The 19379-nt window shown below is 43.2% G+C and overlaps 1 long non-coding RNA gene across 1 annotated transcript; it reads right to left on the bottom strand.

The window, feature by feature from the left end:
- Nucleotides 1-2628: 2628 nt before the first annotated feature.
- On the bottom strand, nt 2629-4050 carry LOC132115803 (uncharacterized). The gene is made up of 3 exons (XR_009425570.1): nt 3644-4050; nt 3263-3373; nt 2629-2670 (listed from the first exon to the last, which is right to left on the bottom strand). It is a non-coding gene; the product is annotated as an uncharacterized LOC132115803 (long non-coding RNA).
- Nucleotides 4051-19379: the final 15329 nt, after the last annotated feature.

The raw sequence follows: 19379 nt of genomic DNA, 5'->3' as shown, positions 1-19379 counted from the left end.
CAAATAGGAAAAGGAACTGCCGCCCGCAGTTGGTTTTGATATTCTAGGTATTATCAAATTGCCTGAGTTTTGAGAACGTAGCTGATATAGAGGATTATAATGTAAAAGGAGCTCATTCAAATACTGAGGTGCTAAACCATTTAGGGCTTTATTAGTAATAAGCAATATTTTCAAATCTATACGATGTTTGATAATAATAATAATAATAATGATGACACAAATATGATAAAACTGCAGAGCACAGTAGTATACTGCCTGAAAGTCAATTTCAAACAAGGGGAGCGACTTTTTACCAACTTATATTACAATATACTTAATCTAAAGATAACAATTAGACGTTTTCAATATCATATGGCCACAATGAGATGTGAATGATCCATATTTAGCCTAATATTCACATCCACACAGCCCAATGTCATGGTGAGAACTAGGGTCTTCAAATACCAGGCTTTTGTCGAACAAACGACACACTGAAGGCGTTTCTCAATGTCAAGGATACTTCCTTGGCAGGACTGGTCCTTCAAGTCACTTCCTTCAGAGGCTAGGCGAGGCTCCTCTTTAGCATTCGGAGAACACGTAAATGGAACAGGTTAGCAAGTGCACCTCATTGCGTCATTACGTCAGTCAAAAGGTCATTTTGAATAACGCTGTGGTATAATGGTATAATATTAACGTTAAATTACTTTGGACAACTTAACTAGTTATTTATAAAAGAAATGCCGGTTACGCAACCAAGCTAACAATTGTTAAATGACAGGTCCGGTTCAGTTAGCCATCAATAACATAATTTGTATTTGTATAATTTACAATATCAATATGGTAGTAATTTGTACTGGCAAACTTTACTTATATTTACTACAGTTATAACAAATGTTTGGTAATGTAAATAAAAACTGTTAACGCTCCGACTCTGCTAACATTCGACATTTTTGAACAAGATAGCAATGCTGCGCGCATAGGATTGTGGGTGATTTGAGAGCGCGAAGGCTACACATATGCATCCTTTCCTGTGTATGGGATATTCTTCGAACGAAGGACTCAGTCCTTGGTTGAAATTCCGAGGATCCTCGACATTGGAACAGTCCTTCGACGGATGTCGATGACGTAGCATCCTTGAAATTCTGGCTTCCGAGGATCCTTCCTTGACATTGAGAAACGCCTTGAGATTCTTCAATCAAACATCAAGACCATGTTCTTATGATGGTCCTCATAAAACAGGGTCCTCGTAACACGGGTGTAAACACACACACACACAAGACCATGTTCTTATGATGGTCCTCATAAAACAGGGTCCTCGTAACACGGGTGTAAACACACACACACACACAAGACCATGTTCTTATGATGGTTCTCATAAAACAGGGTCCTCGTAACACGGGTGTAAACACACACACACACACACAAGACCATGTTCTTATGATGGTTCTCATAAAACAGGGTCCTCGTAACACGGGTGTAAACACACACACACAGAAGACTATGTTCTTATGATGGTCCTCATAAAACAGGGTCCTTGTAAAACAGGTGTAAATATACACACAATGTGACATCAAGACCATGTTAAGACTATGTTCTTATGATGGTCCTCATAAAACAGGGTCCTCGTAACACAGGTGTAAACACACACACACACACGACCATGTTCTTATGATGGTCCTCATAAAACAGGGTCCTCGTAACACAGGTGTAAACACACACACATCCTGACATACTGGAATGAACATGCATGGAATGTAATACATACAAACTCATTAACATTAACTTAATTGGTAACAACTGACGTTTAATAACTTTACTATAATCCAATAAATCAGAATTGACAGTATAGAGGTGTCAGTACCGTGCATCTCCATGGCCAATCAGATTCACCATAATCGTATGTGACCTCTTCACCAGGACAGATGCTCATTGTGGCAAATAAACATAAGTGAGGTTTTCCATCCACACGAATCGTCTTAATCCTGCTGTTTGGGTTAATATGGTCATCGTTTACAAGCCCAAGAGAACCGTCACCTCGAGCTGCATCGACACTAAACAAGAGACAGACAATATCAGCAGTGAAACCTTAGGACCAGCAGATGTCATATTCTGTGATCACCAATCATTTAACACTCATCACCAAGCTTTGAAAACACATGACCACTGACATGTCCACGGACACATTTAGAATCATGTAATTTAATTATCTGTAAACATGTAGATCAAACACGTGTACATACCAGAGGAGTTTTCCATTGTAGCCAAACTCAAACATGAAAACTTTAAGTGCATGGCCTCCGCTCACATTCTTCTTTGCTGATGAGGTCTCCTCAGTATTCCAGCAGGAAATCTCGTTTCTCAAAGTCAGTACAGCTGAACACACCCCTCCCTACACAACAACAGAGAGGTGAAACCATCACGAGAACCACACGTCATCAACCAGAGACAGATTTAGTACACAAGACACTTTAAAGGCATAGGAAGAAAATCCTGTCATCATTTACAAACCATCAAATGGTTAGTAATGTCTTATTTTGCCCAACAAAAGATATAAAGGACTAAGACAACTTAATGGTGACTATATGATGACTAAATAAATGAACTCACCTTTAAGATCAGTGATGAACCTGCCCTTGAGCCCATTCTGGTCTTTCTCCTTCGCCTCGCACCTTCAGCCATCCTCTCATGTGTCTGCTTTAATAACAATAAGAACTGTTGGCCTCCATCTGACAATATTAAGTTTGTTTGTTTTCAACTTAATATGCAAATTAATAATGACAGTTCTAATGAACAGAATATATGTTAAATATGATGTATTCTGAGCATATGCGGAATATACTATTTTGACTGGTTATATTAGTAAAAGTGCTTTGACACAATCTGTATTCTACAAAGCACTATTCAAATAAAGGTGACTTTACTTATTATATACAGTAAGTATTAGGAAGTGAAAAGAGCACATCTCTGTGTTTATTAATGAAAGCAAGCTGAACAGTAATAATATTAAACAGAACTGCCCCTCCCCTTCACAGACTGTAGCCATGACAACAGATTATTATGATAGCTAGACTGTTCTGTTACATTTACAGTTGTGAAGTTAAACTGACAAGCATTGTTGATTCTCGTCTGATGTTACTCTTAATAGAGGACACTTAGTGTAAACACGCTAGTGCTATTAGCATCACGCGCTAGCTGCTTTCTAAAGAGCACTGAAGACACTCACGAACAAGCCAAACTGAGCCACAAATTCTCAGAGAAACGATTTAACAGCAGTATTACTAACCTTTAATACAATAGTTGTCTCCAACAGCTTCACACCACAGATGTCTTCGCTTCAGGTGCACAGATTGCGTCCGTTCCAAACAGGAAGTTCCAAACCGTCACACTTGCCTCGCTGATTAAAGCACGAGTATACGGGATTTATAATAATAATAATAATAATATATTTAAATAACCATCTATGAAACGTTACATTAATAGCGTTACATTAATATGCTGATTTTAAACTGAGTAATTACAGCTTTGAAGTCACATTCATACTTTATATGATGATATTTAAGGAATATGTTTAATTGCATGATAATTATGCATTTATATAATCATATACAATCGATAAATTATTGCAAAAAAATGTTTAAATAATTACCAAACTGCATTAACTTACTTGTACGGAGCTATTAGCGGCAGAATGTAGCCCCGCCCACCGCCGCCATTTTGTTTTCGCGATTTCCCGCCCTCCGATGCCGATCTAGCCAATCAGCGGCCTCCAAACTTACACAAGTGTAAAATATGCAAATTTTCGATGACGCGGATGCAGTACCGGGTCCGGGCTGCAGGGGCGCACTCCCGAGCTCAGAGGATACACAGTGTATAGTAAAATTTCAGGGTTTTGTGGTATATTAGGACATGGCGCGAAATTTTGAGAGGGAGCTTCTGGGACATAGAGAAAGGCATCTACACTGTCGGAATTATAAGGACATGGGCCCTGTCCTCATAAACCCAAATGTCCCTGTAATGCTGGTGCGTATTCAGGTCAAAAGTCCTTGTAAACCACAAAAACCAACACACACACACATACAATTGCATAATAAATGAAAAGAAAATATAATACAAAAAGATTAGAAAGGTAGTTCGAATTTTTTAAAGAATAGAATTAGAATAGTGAGTGTTAAAGTTAGAGGGTCAAATAAAGATGGAAGAGATGTGTTTTAAGCCGATTCTTGAAGATGGCTAAGGACTCAGCTGCTCGGATTGAGTTGGGGAGGTCATTCCACCAGGAAGGAACATTTAATTTAAAAGTCTGTAAAAGTGACTTTGTGCTTCTTTGGGATGGCACAATCAAGCGACGTTCACTTTCAGAACGCAAGCTTCTAGATGGCACATAAGTCTGAAGTAACAAATTTAGGTAAATGGGTGCAGAGCCAATGGTAGTTTTGTAGGCAAACTTTAATGGCTTGAATTTTATGCGAGCAGCTATTGGAAGCCAGTGCAAATTGATAAACAGAGGTGTGACGTGTATTCTTTTTGGCTCATTAAAAATTAATCTTGCTGCTGTGTATTGAATTAATTGTAAAGGTTTGATAGAATTGGCTGGAAGACCTGCCAAGAGGGCATTGCAATAGTCCAGCCCGGACAGAACAAGAGCTTGAACAAGGAGTTTTGCAGCATGTTTCGAAAGAAAGGGATTGATCTTCTTGATGTTGAATAAAGCAAATCTGCAGGATCGGACAGTTTTAGCAATGTGGTCTGAGAAAGTCAGCTGATCATCAATCATAACTCCAAGGCTTCTAGCTGTTTTTGAAGGAGTTATGGTTGATGTGCCTAACTTAATGGTGAAATTGTGATGAAACGATGGGTTTGCTGGAATCACAAGCAGTTCTGTCTTGGCAAGGTTGAGTTGAAGGTGATGGTCCATCATCCAGGAAGAAATGTCTGTTAGACAAGCTGAGATGCGAATAACAACCGTCGGATCATCAGGATGGAATGAGAGGTAGAGTTGAGTGTCATCAGCATAGCAGTGGTATGAAAAGCCATGTTTCTGAATGACAGAACCTAATGATGCCATGTAGACAGAGAAGAGAAGTGGTCCAAGAACTGAGCCCTGAGGCACCCCAGTAGTTAGATGTTGTGACTTGGACACCTCATCTCTCCAAGATACTTTGAAGGACCTATCTGATAGGTAAGACTCAAACCATTGAAGTGTGGTTCCTGAGATGCCTTTTGCCAGTAGGGTTGATAGGAGGATCTGATGGTTAACCGTGTCAAAAGCAGCGGACAGATCAAGCAGGATAACTACTGAAGATTTGGATTCTGCTCTTGCCAGTCTTAGAGCTTCAACAACGGAGAGCAAGGCCATCTCAGTTGAATGTCCACTTCTGAAGCCAGATTAGTTGCTGTCAAGGAGGTTGTTGTTTGTGAGAAATGTAGACACTTGGTTGAACACAGCTTGTTCAAGTGTTTTTGCAATGAAAGGAAGAAGGGAAACTGGTCTGTAGTTCTCTAAAAGAGATGGGTTGAGGTTGGGGTCTTAAGTAGTGGAGTTATACGTGCCTGTCTAAATGATGAGGGAAAAACACCAGTTTGGAGGGATGTGTTGATGATGTGAGTGAGTACAGGTACAATTGCAGGAGAAATGGCTTGAAGGAGATGAGATGGAATAGGATCAAGCGGGCAAGTAGTAGGGTGATTAGAAAGGATGAGTTTTGAGACTTCTGCCTCAGAGAGTGAAGAGAAGGATGTAAATGAGTGTATGTTTGCTGGTGATATGAGCTTGACTGATTGTGGTGTGAAAAACTGTGCACTAATGTGTTTAATTTTATTAATGAAAAACGTTGCAAAGTCATCAGCTATTAGAGATGAAGCAGGAGGTGGAGGAGGCAGACAAAGAAGTGAGGAAAATGTTTTAAAAAGCATGCATCAGTTAGACGAATTGTTAATTTTGTAATGGTAGTATATCATTTTAGCAGTGGAGACATTAGCAGAGAAGGAAGATAGGAGTGACTGATACACATTAAGGTCAGTTGTATTTTTGGATTTGCACCACACCCTTTCAGCAGCTCTAAGCTTAGAACGGTGTTCGCGTAGAACATCAGATAACCAAGGGGCAGAAGGGGTGTTACGGGCTGGCCTGGAAGATAAGGGACAAACAGTGTCTAAACAAGATGTAAAGGTGGAGCAGAAAGTATCAGTAGCACTGTTAGCATCCAAAGATGCAAACATTTTAGGGGAAGGAAGTGAAGATGAAACCATTGCAGATAGCCGGGAGGGTGAAAGTGTGCGTAGGTTACGTTGAAAGATGACATGTGGAGGGGTAAGTGATGTGGCAGGGACCATGTTGAGGTTAAGAGTGAGGAGGAAGTGATCCGACGTGTGCAGTGAAGTAACCAGAACATGATCAGTAGAGCAGTGTCGAGTATAAATAAGGTCCAGTTGGTTGCCTGATTTGTGAGTAGCAGTAGTTGACACTCGGTTGAGAACAAAAGAGGCAAGCAGGGTGTGGAAATCAGCAAACAGAGGTTTATTTAGATGGATGTTGAAATCTCTAAGCATAACTAGGGGAGTACCATCCTCAGAAAAGGTTGAGAGCAACACATCTAATTCATCCAAAAAGTTACCCAGTGGTCCTGGGGGTCGATAGACAACTACAAAATGTATTTTAAAAGGGTAGGTAACAGTAACTGAATGAGATTCAAAGGAGCTGTTGATACCCAAACATGGTAAAGAATTAAATTTCCAATCATTAGAGATGAGCAGACCAGTACCAGACCAGTTCCAGTCAAACGGGGGGAGTGGGAAAATGAGAAATTATTGGAGAGTGCTGCAGGTGTAGCAGTGTCCTCTGGTTTGATCCAGGCCTCTGTTAGGGCCATGAGATTATGCTTTGAATGACTAATAATAGAAATAATGAAATCGGTTTTGTTTACAGCAGACTGGCAATTCCAGAGACCAATAGAAAAAGAAAGTAGTGTATTAGCAGATATAGGCAAATCGGTGCAGATTGTTAAGATTGCGCTGTCTACATTGTGCGATGTGTGGTTTGCGAGTTGTAGTGATAGTAGGGATCTGGAAACACATAGTAAGATTTGGTTATAAACAAAAAACAACTGAAATAGAAATGAAACAAGGAGAAGGAAAAAGAGATTAATTAAAACAATACTTATATTCCCTGCCGGTGTCCCTGCCCGGTGGAGTCGCACGGTAGAGTCGATGGTCTTTACACTCTTCGAACTTCACACGAGGAGGGCTTAACTGGAGGGCTGCCGCGACCGCTGCCGCGGTATACTAATCTTTTTTAAACCCGACAAAATGGAAATTGAATTCAGCTGAACGCACTTTACTGTTTATCACAACAAAGGTCTAAGCAAGCGCACAACACTGACAACGTATGCGATAGAGTACGAGTCCAAACTCAGCACATCTCAACACAGTAAACAAACAAGTGTTTCCTTGCAACGACAACTGCGCTAAATACTAATGAGACAAGAAATAAATACACTTACGATCTGCTATTAACTCCCGCTGATTTAACTGCTTCTCACAAAGGGTATTTCTTTACACTCTCTTGGCTGCCGCTTGAACGCACTTTACTGTTTATCACAACAAAGGTCTAAGCAAGTGCACAACACTGACAACGTATGTGATAGAATACGAGACCAAACGCAGCACGTCTCTTTGTTGGGGTAGTTTCAAGTGACCAGTGCTTCAGGAGATAATTGCTTTTTGGGACGCCAAACTGAGTTCTAAATGCAATGATCATTTAATCACAGTATTCATCCCATCAAGATTACTTCAAATGGGAGCATTGATTGGTCCTATGTTCATAAGTGCTTCTCTTTGGGGTAGTAGTAATGAGGAAATAAAGAGCAGCAAAGGCTTCACCTATTTTCTATTTCTTATAGTTTCCAATCTTGTGATTGTTTTATTTAAATTTGATTTCTTATTTTGCAGACATATACCTCTGATCCAAACTTGTAACTTTAAATGCTGAATAAAATTGCAAAATTTGGACACAATTTTGCATCCTCCTCTGTAGCCACTTTTTCAATTCCTTGCCTCCTTGAGTGAAAACCAGCTGATGTCTACTCTAACTTTAGCATCTTTCTTTACAACCAAAGCAGAAACTGCTATCAAGTTGGGGTAAATTTTTGCTGAATGACTTCCCGGTGTCCAACTGGTTTGTATTTAGTTCTGTTTCATTTGAAGGAGACTCCCTAGATGACTATAGAGAGAAGCATTTGCGATTCCATATAAGAATAAGTGCTTTACTCTGGGGCTGTCTTGCTTGTGATTGTTCATCAGTGGGTTCTCCCATTGCCTTGATTACAGCAGAATCCCAATTTAAACACTAGAGCATGCTGTTTAACCCAAAGTTTTGGCCTTGCGAACTTTGATTTTGTGCATAGTGTGATTCTACGATTTAACAAGGACTACATCATTTTCTACTTTCAGAAAACATTATACTGTTTGAATTTGCATGAAATGCTTTAAATGTGTGAAAAGTCCACCCATGCTCAAGAATGCTTAAGCATTCCAAAGATATTAACAGGGCAATCAAAGATTAATGGCCTTTCAAAACTACCTAAGTACCAACGACCACAGCAAAGCCAAAGAGACATGGACATATGTATAATGGTTGCTGTTAACTGTAGCAGAAATGACTCGAACTAGACAAATTAAAGAGTCGATCAGGGCTGTGGCTGAAACACGAGCCGAATTCCTCAGTAAGGCAACAGGAAGTCATAAAACATTCTGTGCCACAAGTCCCAAGCAAGATAACCAACCAACCAATGTTTTCACAGAACAGCTTTCAACATTAACACCACTAGAACAATTATTGACAATTTTAATTCGCAGAAGAGATTGTCAAATTTGTTGTTCGTAAGCGAGATGCAACGTCGGACATCACATGTAAACCCATGAGAGTTAAACACTTCCCCCACCCAGCAGAACCAGACTGAAATTCCTAAGGGGGGGTGGCTTTGAACCTCTGGTCTCCACAGAAATCTTTGTCAAGAGAATGGCAAAGAAACTGTCTTTTCTACATATATATGGACCAAAATGAACTCAAAAGGACTTATAAATGAATATCAGTCCATCGCTTCACTCCATATTCATTTATGTGTAACCCACACATTTGACTATCATGTTATAATCACGTATTGTGTATGTCTTTTAATAACTATGGGATAGCTTAAGGATTCATAATTATGTTTGGTATGTGTGTGATTGAATCTGCTTGCTTGAAATAGTCCTGACCATCAGTTATTTGTCAAATGTATCATATTCTTGTTATAGGAATCATGTCCAAAATTATACCCTGCAAGAGCGGGAAAATTCGGACCACATGCTTGATAAGATAACATGATTTATGATACCCCCGAGCCAAGACAATATCTGATTGGTCAAGACAACATTTGAGGTGTGGCAAACAGGCCAGTTTAAATACTTAGGACACCATAAAATCTTGCTTTTTAGTTGTTAGCTTTGCTTCTGCTATTAGTCATGTCTGCTTTTAGTTTTAGCTCTGCTTTTGCTATCAGTCATGTCTGCGTTTAGCTTTGCTTCTTAGCTTTAGCTTTTAGCCATGCTGTTTGTCATCACTGTTTTTTGAGCGCGGTTCCAGCGTGCTTCAGCCTGCACGCCTGCTGCTACTTAGCCACGATGAGAAGAAACACCACCTAGTCTCGTCAAACTTTTTCTTTTCTTTTCCGTTTGAGAGTTTCGTGTTCTGAGTTAAGTTTTGTAACGCCGTCTGACCTCGACTGCCCGTTCAACTTCAACCAGCCACACAACTCTGCATCTTCAGCCAATGCCCAACCACGGGCTTCCCAAGACGTAACTTCAACGACTACTGAACTTCCAGCCAATCAGCTACATCGGGGGAACCCCATTTCAACGACAACTATACACAGGCAATGTACCTTCAGACATTTGTACTGGTGTATCTAATATAATTTTAACCTCATTGAGGAACTCAATGCGATGGTTAATTAAGTGATTGATGGTTGTTCATGTCTATGCAATTTAACGTATTGCTGTAAACTTGTGATTCCACATTTCCATTCTCTTAAACTCATCTTTCCCTAACTTTCGATCTTCCGGCAACCTGTGTGAATGTGTGAGTGTGTGCGTTTATGTGTTAGATTAGTTTATATGTCTTAGATTTATCTAATAAAGTCTTATTCATATTGAAAAGAGAAGTGTCTTGTGTTTTGTGTTTACAAGTTAATGTCTTAAACTGCCGATCTTGTTACTGTGCTAATTGATAGTCTTTTCGCTATAGTTTGGATATTAATATCCAGCGCAGATTTGATGTTAAACCGCTCGTTCAGTGAATCGCAGGGCGTCTCAGTGATCAGCCTTGAAACAGTGATTCTGTTCAAATTCCCTTTAAAATCTTAAATGATTCCCTTTGAGCTAAATTGACCTGTTTCCCTTACATAACCAAACTGCTCAGATCATCTCACCTTGACTGCAGGCAGCATGCTCCTGGTGTCTCTGGCTGGAAATGTCCTCCTCTGACTCCACAGAATTGTAGTCTTCAAAATGGAAAAAGATTTTAATTTCTCACTATCGGTACCCTCATAATGGCACTGACTTGTCTGTTGTAATAGGTAAGTGCTCTTTGTTGGGGTAGTTTCAAGTGACCAGTGCTTCAGGAGATAATTGCTTTTTGGGACGCCAAACTGAGTTCTAAATGCAATGATCATTTAATCAAAGTATTCATCCCATCAAGATTACGTCAAATGGGAGCATAGTGGTAATGAGGAAATAAAGAGCAGCCAAGGCTTCACCTATTTTTTATTTTTTATAGTTTACAATCTTGTGATTGTTTCACTCTTTTTTTGCAGACATATACCGCTGATCCAAACTTGTAACTTTAAATGCTGAATAAAATTGCTAAATTTGGACACAATTTTGCATCCTCCTCTGTAGCCACTTTTTCAATTCCTTGCCTCCTTGAGTGAAAACCAGCTGATGTCTACTCTAACTTTAGCATCTTTCTTTACAACCAAAGCAGAAAGTGCTATCAAGTTGGGGTAAATGTTTGCTGAATGACTTTCCGGTGTCCAACTGGTTTGTATTTATTTCGAACTTTGATTTTGTGCATAGTGCATAGACAGATGTGCTTCCGGCTTTGTTACCGTTCGGACGTTCGGACTCAGTGCTCTGCGCTTTGCTTCTTATTTCTGTACTTTTCTCAGAATTTTCTAAGATTTCTACATCAGCAGATCAGCACAGTGCTCAAACAACAGATTTTTGGCACAAACGCTAAAAACTAACAAACTAAAAACTCTTTGGGACTGTAATAATACTACAAAAAGAAAACTTTGCCTCCCAGCCAGCAGCAAGTGTACTATTTATGGAGGCTATATCTTTAACACCAAGCATTTCTGCAGACTCTGTTGATACTCTCCTTGATTCCTTTAACTCAAAAGTTAAGAATGTTTTTGATGATATTGCTCCAATAATAGTCAGTAAGAAAACAAACAGACAGAAATCAGTTTGGAGAAGATCAACAGCAGTTCAGACTATGAAAAGACAATGCAGAAAAGCAGAGCGGATGTGGCGGAAGACAAAACTTGAAATTCAGTATAGGATCTATAAAGACAGCCTTCATGATTTTAATGTGAAACTAGCCACATCTAGACAGAATTTCTTCTCAAACCTTATAAACAGTATGTGACGAGTGGGGCGGGGGTGGGGCCGAGGAACGTGGGCCTCGAGGCCCACGGAGGAGATGGAAGGATATAAAACTGGAGCGACGACAGTGAAGGACGAGAGAGGACCAGGCCTGGGCTTTATTTTAGGTTTTGGTTTTATTTTGTGCGCATCAGTCGTCTGTGAGGGGCTGATGCGCTGTTTTGTGTTTATTTTGAATTATTAACGTTTCATTTTGATTGTCCGCCGGTTCCCGCCTCCTTCTTCCCGATGATTATTAAGGTTTAATTCATTACACAGTAACTTAAATAACACTCGTACTCGTTTTGCCACCGTTGAGAGACTGACAAACCCCCAAGTCAGATTCCCATCTTTTTTCAAAAGTGTGCTTAACTGCTTAGAAGCAGATCTTTTAGAAGTGGTAAACGCCTCACTTCTTTCTGGGACATTTCCAAACTCCTTAAAAACTGCAGTTGTTAAGCCCCTCCTGGAAAAGAGCATTCTTGATAACACCATTGATAACACCATTTTGAGCTATTTTAGACCAATATCTAATCTTCCTTTTATAGGCGAAATTATAGAAAAGGAAGTTTTTAATCAGCTGAAAAAATACTTAAACTCAAATGGATACCTGGACAATTTTCAATCTGGTTTTCGACCGCATCACAGCACAGAGACAGCACTCATTAAGATAAAAAATTATATTCGCTTAAATTGTGACCGGTGCTGGTATTGCTAGATCAGGGAAGACACGGACATCCAACAAACGCAGAACACAACAGAAAGCAACGTCTAAGGTTACGTATGTAACCCTGGTTCCTCGAAGGAACGAGACGCTGCGTCGAGAACATTTGGGGGAACGCGTCCAGCGTGACGTCTCTGAATAATGTGTATAATCAGTCCAAAGGAAGGGCGAGATGTCATAGGCGGGTGATGTCAGAGACCAGGAAGCATAAAGCATGAGTGGCAAAGCCGGAAATCAGCCTCAAAGGATGAAGCAAGCGCCAGCCAGAGATGCCGGAAGTGGGCACTGCGACGCAGCGCCTCGTTCCTTCGAGGAACCAGGGTTACATACGTAACCTTAGACGTTCCTCTTCAGGAACTCGAGCTGCGTCGAGAACGTTTGGGGAACGAGAATGCCCACGCCGCCAGACTTTCAAATCTCTGCCTAGTGTGGAAGAGCACAGCTAAAGCAACAGAAGGAGCCTGACAGAATTCGGGGACAACCCGTCCAATGGCCAAACTTCAGAAGGAGTGAGTCTTGACCCCAAGGAGAGGGGAGATCAGAGGACTCGAGGCTTAGGATAACATCCTGATCACCGCTTAGCATAAGCTTCTTCTGGCCGGAGGCCTCAGCCTCAGCGCACCATGGAGGAAACATGTAACCAGAGGGTTTCTGCCCACTGTCTGGCCACCGAGAGGGGCGCGGTAGGCCACCATGGCCGCCGCATGGACCTTCATGGTGGAGTGGGTCAACCCTGCGGAGAGCCTGCAGGAACTCCAGCACTGTACCATACGGGCAGTTGACCCTTTAGGCGCCAGAGGTTTTTTCCTAAAACGTTCTATTTTGACATCTTAATTTCAGAAGGCTATATCTTAAAATTTATAAAAGATAGAGACTTTCTGTCAATTATACAAATATTAAGGATGGCCCAATGTTTATGTAGGGATTTTATTTTCCCATCTAATTTGCATATTATGACGTCATATGGGGGTGGCCATCTTGAATTATAGAATTTTCATGAAAAGTCACATGTTTAAATAATAAAATGCAGGACTTCTTTCCCCCAAAAAATGTCCCTCACCTTCTGTGTGCTATATTGCACAATACTGAATGCTCAGGTAAATAGTAAGTAGTAAACAAACGGTGTAAATCATTACTAATAAATGGTAGAAACAAACTGAATGCATGTAGCAGTTGGGATTTTCAATTTACTACATGCAGCAGGCACTCTGATTCTATGTATGGGGCACATATATATTATTCATATGACACACAAAAACAAGTAGACAAGACCTGTTTAGTTCAAAAGCTATGCCCCGTGTCACATCGCCTCTGCTTCTGCTACGAGCAGCGCGGCCAGATCTGCCTCGCGCACGCGCCGAGTGTGCACAGCTCGGACTACTGTCAGTGTCATTGCGACTCCCCACCTTACTTCCTAACTGTCCTATGAATACTTCAACCTCGTCTAACATACCCAGTGGCATTAGACAAAGTCTCCACTACAATACTGTCACCGCGATTGCGGAGAGGCGCGGTCAGAAGACAAATATACATGTCTAGCGCGGTAAAAATCTCCCGCCTCGTCCCCGCAACAATAACACGCCTGCTAATTTCGCGATGAACACTCTGACCCCAGCAAACATTGTTCACACCTCTGACATTTGGCAAAGGACCATTTACATTAGGCAAAGGATTCACCGTTTGTGCTTGGTGAAGGGCTATACTTTCACTTTCAGTATCACCGGCATCTTCTGAATGCAGATATTCCCCTTCAGAATCAGTGTCCGTGAATAGAAGTCCCAACACCTCATTGCGGCTTTATTGAAGCTTTATTGATGCCATTAGATAATAATAATAATGATAATAATAATAATCTATTGCCAATACTCGCTGACGTTGACAATATTGGTCAGATAAAATGGCTCAGTCTCACACTAGCTCCGCTTTTTTTTCGCACTGATTCAATGCGCTCTAGCTCGAAGATTTTGTATAGGAGCATTACGTTTTTTTGAGTCAGAGATGAAGTATTACATGTCTGCTATCTGGTGCAGGGGAGGTTGCATGAAATTTGACACCCTATTTGACAAAATCGGCCGTTTTATTCAGTGCCGCATCTTGTCGAGTAAACTCGACCGTGGCGCCAAGAGGGTTAACTGGGTCGAGCTGGCGGTCTCCGCACCAAGAAGTGAAAAGCTTCGACTTCAAGGCATACAGTTTCCTCATTGAGGGAGCTCTGGATTGGAGAACGGTCTTACAACCTCAGTTGAGAGACGGGAAGCTAAGAGTTGTGCCTCTTCAGAGACCACACCTACAGTCTCTAAGCTCCATGCGGGGGCGCACCCTCCGCCTGCGAGAGGAGATCTCTCCTGATGGGAACCTCCCATGGAGTGCCGTCAAAAAGAGAAATCAGGCCCAGGAACCATTCCCGGCCCGGCCAGAACGGGGCTACTAACAGCAGCCGGCTCCGTCCCGGCACACTCTCTCCAGAACTTTAGAGAGCAGAGCAATCGGGGGAAAAAAATTACAGATAAAGCCTCGGCCAGGTCTGTCCCATGGCGTCCAGCCCCAGTGGAGCTGGATGAGTCAGAGGAAGCCAGAGGGGACAGTGCGATGTGTCTCGAGTTGCAAACAGATCCACCCGAGTCTGACCCAACTCTCCAACTCTGCTTCATCACCTTGGTGTGAAGCCGCCATTCCCCGGGTCTTGGCCCCCCCAGCAGCCCCTGAACGCCTCAACCTCCTCAGAGGAAGAGCGGTACACACGTGTTCTCACATAAGAAATCACATCCCTAGAGCCCCTGCACATCTAACTTCACATAGTCAGATAAATATTAATATATAGTAGTAGTCAACAACCAGACGAGTCAACACTGTCTGGTGTAGAAAAAAAAAAAACTCACATAAAGATGAAACAATGTAATACATGCGTTGCCTTGGCAGCGTGCATGTTCTATTTATTATATATATATATATATATATATATATATATATATATATGTAACTCAGTCACACATACAGCATCAATCTCCTCAGAGAAAGACGAATGCTGCAGCGAGCTCTGCCTCCGAGGACGAAGAAACCACAGCACGGGTTTTCAAGCCTCAAAACCGAGCTCTAGATATAGTGAACACGGGTGGAGATAGGACGAGCCGTCTCCAACCCGTTCGCCAGATCATGTGCGATTCCCGCTATTGTGGTCGCCGCCGTGCATCAGCCCCAGCGCGACCGCAAGATCGCATGCACGGATACACTCCTCATAGCGAGGCCGACGAGAGAGCATGCAGCAGCAGCGAGCTGTCTCAGAGGGCGAAAAAACTGCAGCGTTGGTTTCCAAGCCTCGCTGGTTTCCAAGCCTCGAGAACGAGCTCTAGATCTAGTGAACATGGGTGGAGATAGGACGAGCCGTCTCCAACCCATTCACGAGATCATGTGCGATTCCCGCCATCGAGGTCGTCGTCGTGCCTCAGCCCCAGCGCGACCGCAACTGCAAGATTGCATGCACGGACACACTCCTCGGAGCGTGCCCGGCAAGAGCGGAGCGCTTAACAGTGAGAAAAGCACAATCAGCCCACCGAGAGCCGACTGCGCGAACTCCACTCCTCATTAATGCTGCTTATTATAATATTAGGCATAATATGCGTGTGTAACTGGTGCTTGTGTGACTGGTGCTTGAACAACTGGCGAGCTCATCGACGCCTTTCCATATCAATCTCCTCTGAGAAAGATAGGCAGTGCGTCGCGCCCTCTCATCGGGGAGAAAGTACCGCAAACGCGGGCTTCCGAACCCCCGAGAGCGGGCGTCGGATCTGGTGGCTAAGAAAGAAGATATGGACTTGAAAAGACCCATCTTACATTCCTTCCAGCAGATCCGAAAGCTAATCCCGCGAGCACAACTACCGCTCCGTTTTTTCCTTGACAAAAGCGGGGCTGGCAACGCGAGAAATGCCAGTGAAAGCTCTCTCCTCAAAGAGAGCCTTCTGAGAGTGAAGCAAAGGCTCGCATCGCAGCCGTCAACTCCCTCGAGAGCTAACACTGCGCGCTTCACTCTCAAGCAGACAACACACGAGCTGCGTGTGTCCCTACCCCATATTAAGATGCCCAGGAATGTGAACTCCTCTGAGCGAGAGGAATTCGTCCTGGGCCCAAACAAGGATCTGGTACGCTATTTGGATAAACGGCGTGATTGCAGACCTCCTTGGTGGTTGATGTAAGAGACCACCGCTGTGTTGTCGGTGCGCACCAACACATGGCGACCTCTTAGGTCTGGGAGAAAATAACGAAGTGCACGAAGCACGGCCAGCATCTCCAGGCAGTTGATGTGCCATGTCAGATGGCGACCACTCCACAGACCGTGGGCAGGGTGGCCACTCATGACCGCACCCCAGCCGGTGAGGGACGCGCCTGTCGCTAGCATCCCGTGGCGACAAGGAGCTCCCAGCACCGGGCCCTGAGACAAGAACCAAGGCTTCCTCCACATATCCAAGGCACGTAGGCAGCGCCGCGTGACCTTTAGCATGCGAAGTGGGTTTCCCTTCAGGGAGAACCCCTTGGTCTCGAGCCACCACTGTAGGGGTCTCATGCACAGCAGGCCAATAGTATTCACGTTGGATGCAGCTGCCATCAGACCCAGCAATCTCCGTGACTGCTTGACAGTGAGTGACTGGCCTTCTCTCACTCTCGCGACTGCAGTGAGGATCGACTCGATCAGAGCAGGTGACATACGTGACTGCATCGTGGTCGAATCCCACACCATGCCCAGATAAGTGGTTCTCTGAACTGGAGAAAGCACACTTTTCTTGGCGTTAAGTCTTAACCCCAGCTCTTTCATGTGAGCGAGAACGACATCTCGGTGCAGAACCGTCATCTGCTCAGATTGAGCTGATATCAACCAATCGTCAATGTGGTTGAGTCGTTAAAGTGTGGGGTGAGAGTGCAAGGCCAGAGGAAGATCTGTATTGGTAGGCTTTTGCCCCCAAAAGCAAACCTCAGGAACTTCCGATGAAGAAGGATGGAGATAAGTGCATCTTTTGATAGATCGTGACAGAAAGCACAGATCTAGAAAAGGACACAACACCTCATCCTTCCTTGGAACAGCGAAGTACCGGCTGTAGGACCGGACTCTGCAACCCAAGGAGGGACCACATCGATGGTCTCCGTCCTCAGAGAGAGTCTACTTCTGTTCCATTACCAGAGCCTGCTTCGGGCCCACCAGAACTGGATTCTGAGACCCACTGAGACAGCCAAACTAGCTGCTCTGGAAACCTCCCAGGAGGTCACGAGCCTCTTAGCACAGCTACGTTTCCGGGCGGTAACTGAGAGAAGCGCTCGCTGGAGACCGCTGCGCCCTGGAACACCGGCAGGGTTGGCAGATCGATCTCCTGAGGGTACTGAGGAGAGACGGGCACCGTGTAATGCGGTGTACACCACTCTTCCCAAGAGGGAGCTGGCCCTCAAAATGTCCTAGGCCTTACGTGTCAGGACGTTATGATGAAGGCTATCCAGCGAAAACAATGGTCCGTAGAACTGCTTTCCGCTAGAAGCCTTCGGCCTGGGAGCGCCACTTTGACTCTAGCGTCTGCGGAGTACAAAAGTGACACCCCCGGCACGAGGGGCTGGAACATGGTTGGGACTGCTCCGCCTAAAACTTCTCTTGATTGAAGCTTTGAGTTTTGGAGTTTATCAGTGGACAGACAACACTAAATAAGACTCACAAACAGATAGTGACTGACACACACACAGAGCGCTTGCTGAAGACACAAGGCTGATTTCCGGCTTTGCCGCTCATGCTTCATGCTTCCTGGTCTCTGACGTCACCCGCCTATGACGTCTCGCCCTTCCTTTGGACTGATTATACACATTATTCAGAGACGTCACGCTGGACGCGTTCCCCCAAACGTTCTCGACGCAGCTCGAGTTCCTGAAGAGGAAACACGGTTAACGACATGAAACAACGCTCTCACAAACACAAGACGAAAGACAAGCCATTATATAGAGAGGGTAATGAGTGACAGCTGCTGCTGATGACAATTAACGGAGACACCCACAAACTAATCAGTGCAGACGCGTAACACACAGACTTCACCCACAAAGTGCAAAACCCAGAGATCACAGTTTACCAACCGTGACAGTATCCCCCCCCCCCCTCTAAGAACGCCTCCTGGAGTTCCCAGAAGGGCCTACCTGCTGATTGTAATCATCAATAAGGGAGTGATCCAGTATGTCCCTAGCAGGTACCCAACTCCTCTCCTCCGGACCGTAACCTTCCCAGTACTGGAATCCTCACCCCCTTCGTCTCGAGAATACGATTAACCGAATAAGTCGGTTTCCCATCTACGAGACGTGGCGGCGGGGGAACCGGAGTAGGCGGATTAATACGTGCATAAAACTCGGGTTTAATTTTGGACAATGTCAATGTCAATGTCACCTTTATTTATATAGCGCTTTAAACAAAATACATTGCGTCAAAGCAACTGAACAACATTCATTAGGAAAACAGTGTCAATAATGCAAAAAATGAGAGTTAAAGGCAGTTCATCATTGGATTCAGTTATGTCATCTCTGTTCAGTTAAATAGTGTCTGTGCATTTATTTGCAATCAAGTCAACGATATCGCTGAAAGGTGGGATGTATCCTCCGGACTAATGATCTTGGTGATAGTAAACGGGCCAATAAATTTGTTAGATACGGATCACAGAGGAATGTTATTGGTAGACTGCTAAATTCTGAAAAAACAGAGGTGTTAATTATAGGACCTAAAAACTCTGCTTGTAATAACCTAGAACACTGTCTAAGACTTGATGTTTGCACTGTCAATTCTTCGTCATCAGTTAGGAACCTAGGTGTGCTATTTGATCGCAATCTTTCCTTAGAAAGCCACGTTTCTAGCATTTGTAAAACTGCATTTTTCCATCTCAAAAATATATCTAAATTACGGCCTATGCTCTCAATGTCAAATGCAGAAATGTTAATCCGTGCATTTATGACCTCAAGGTTAGATTATTGTAATGCTTTATTG

Source organism: Carassius carassius, chromosome 35, assembly GCF_963082965.1.
Source record: "Carassius carassius chromosome 35, fCarCar2.1, whole genome shotgun sequence".
NCBI classification, from domain to species: domain Eukaryota; kingdom Metazoa; phylum Chordata; class Actinopteri; order Cypriniformes; family Cyprinidae; genus Carassius; species Carassius carassius.
Note: the sequence above shows the minus strand (reverse complement) of the source record. Positions and strands in the feature narration are given on the sequence as shown.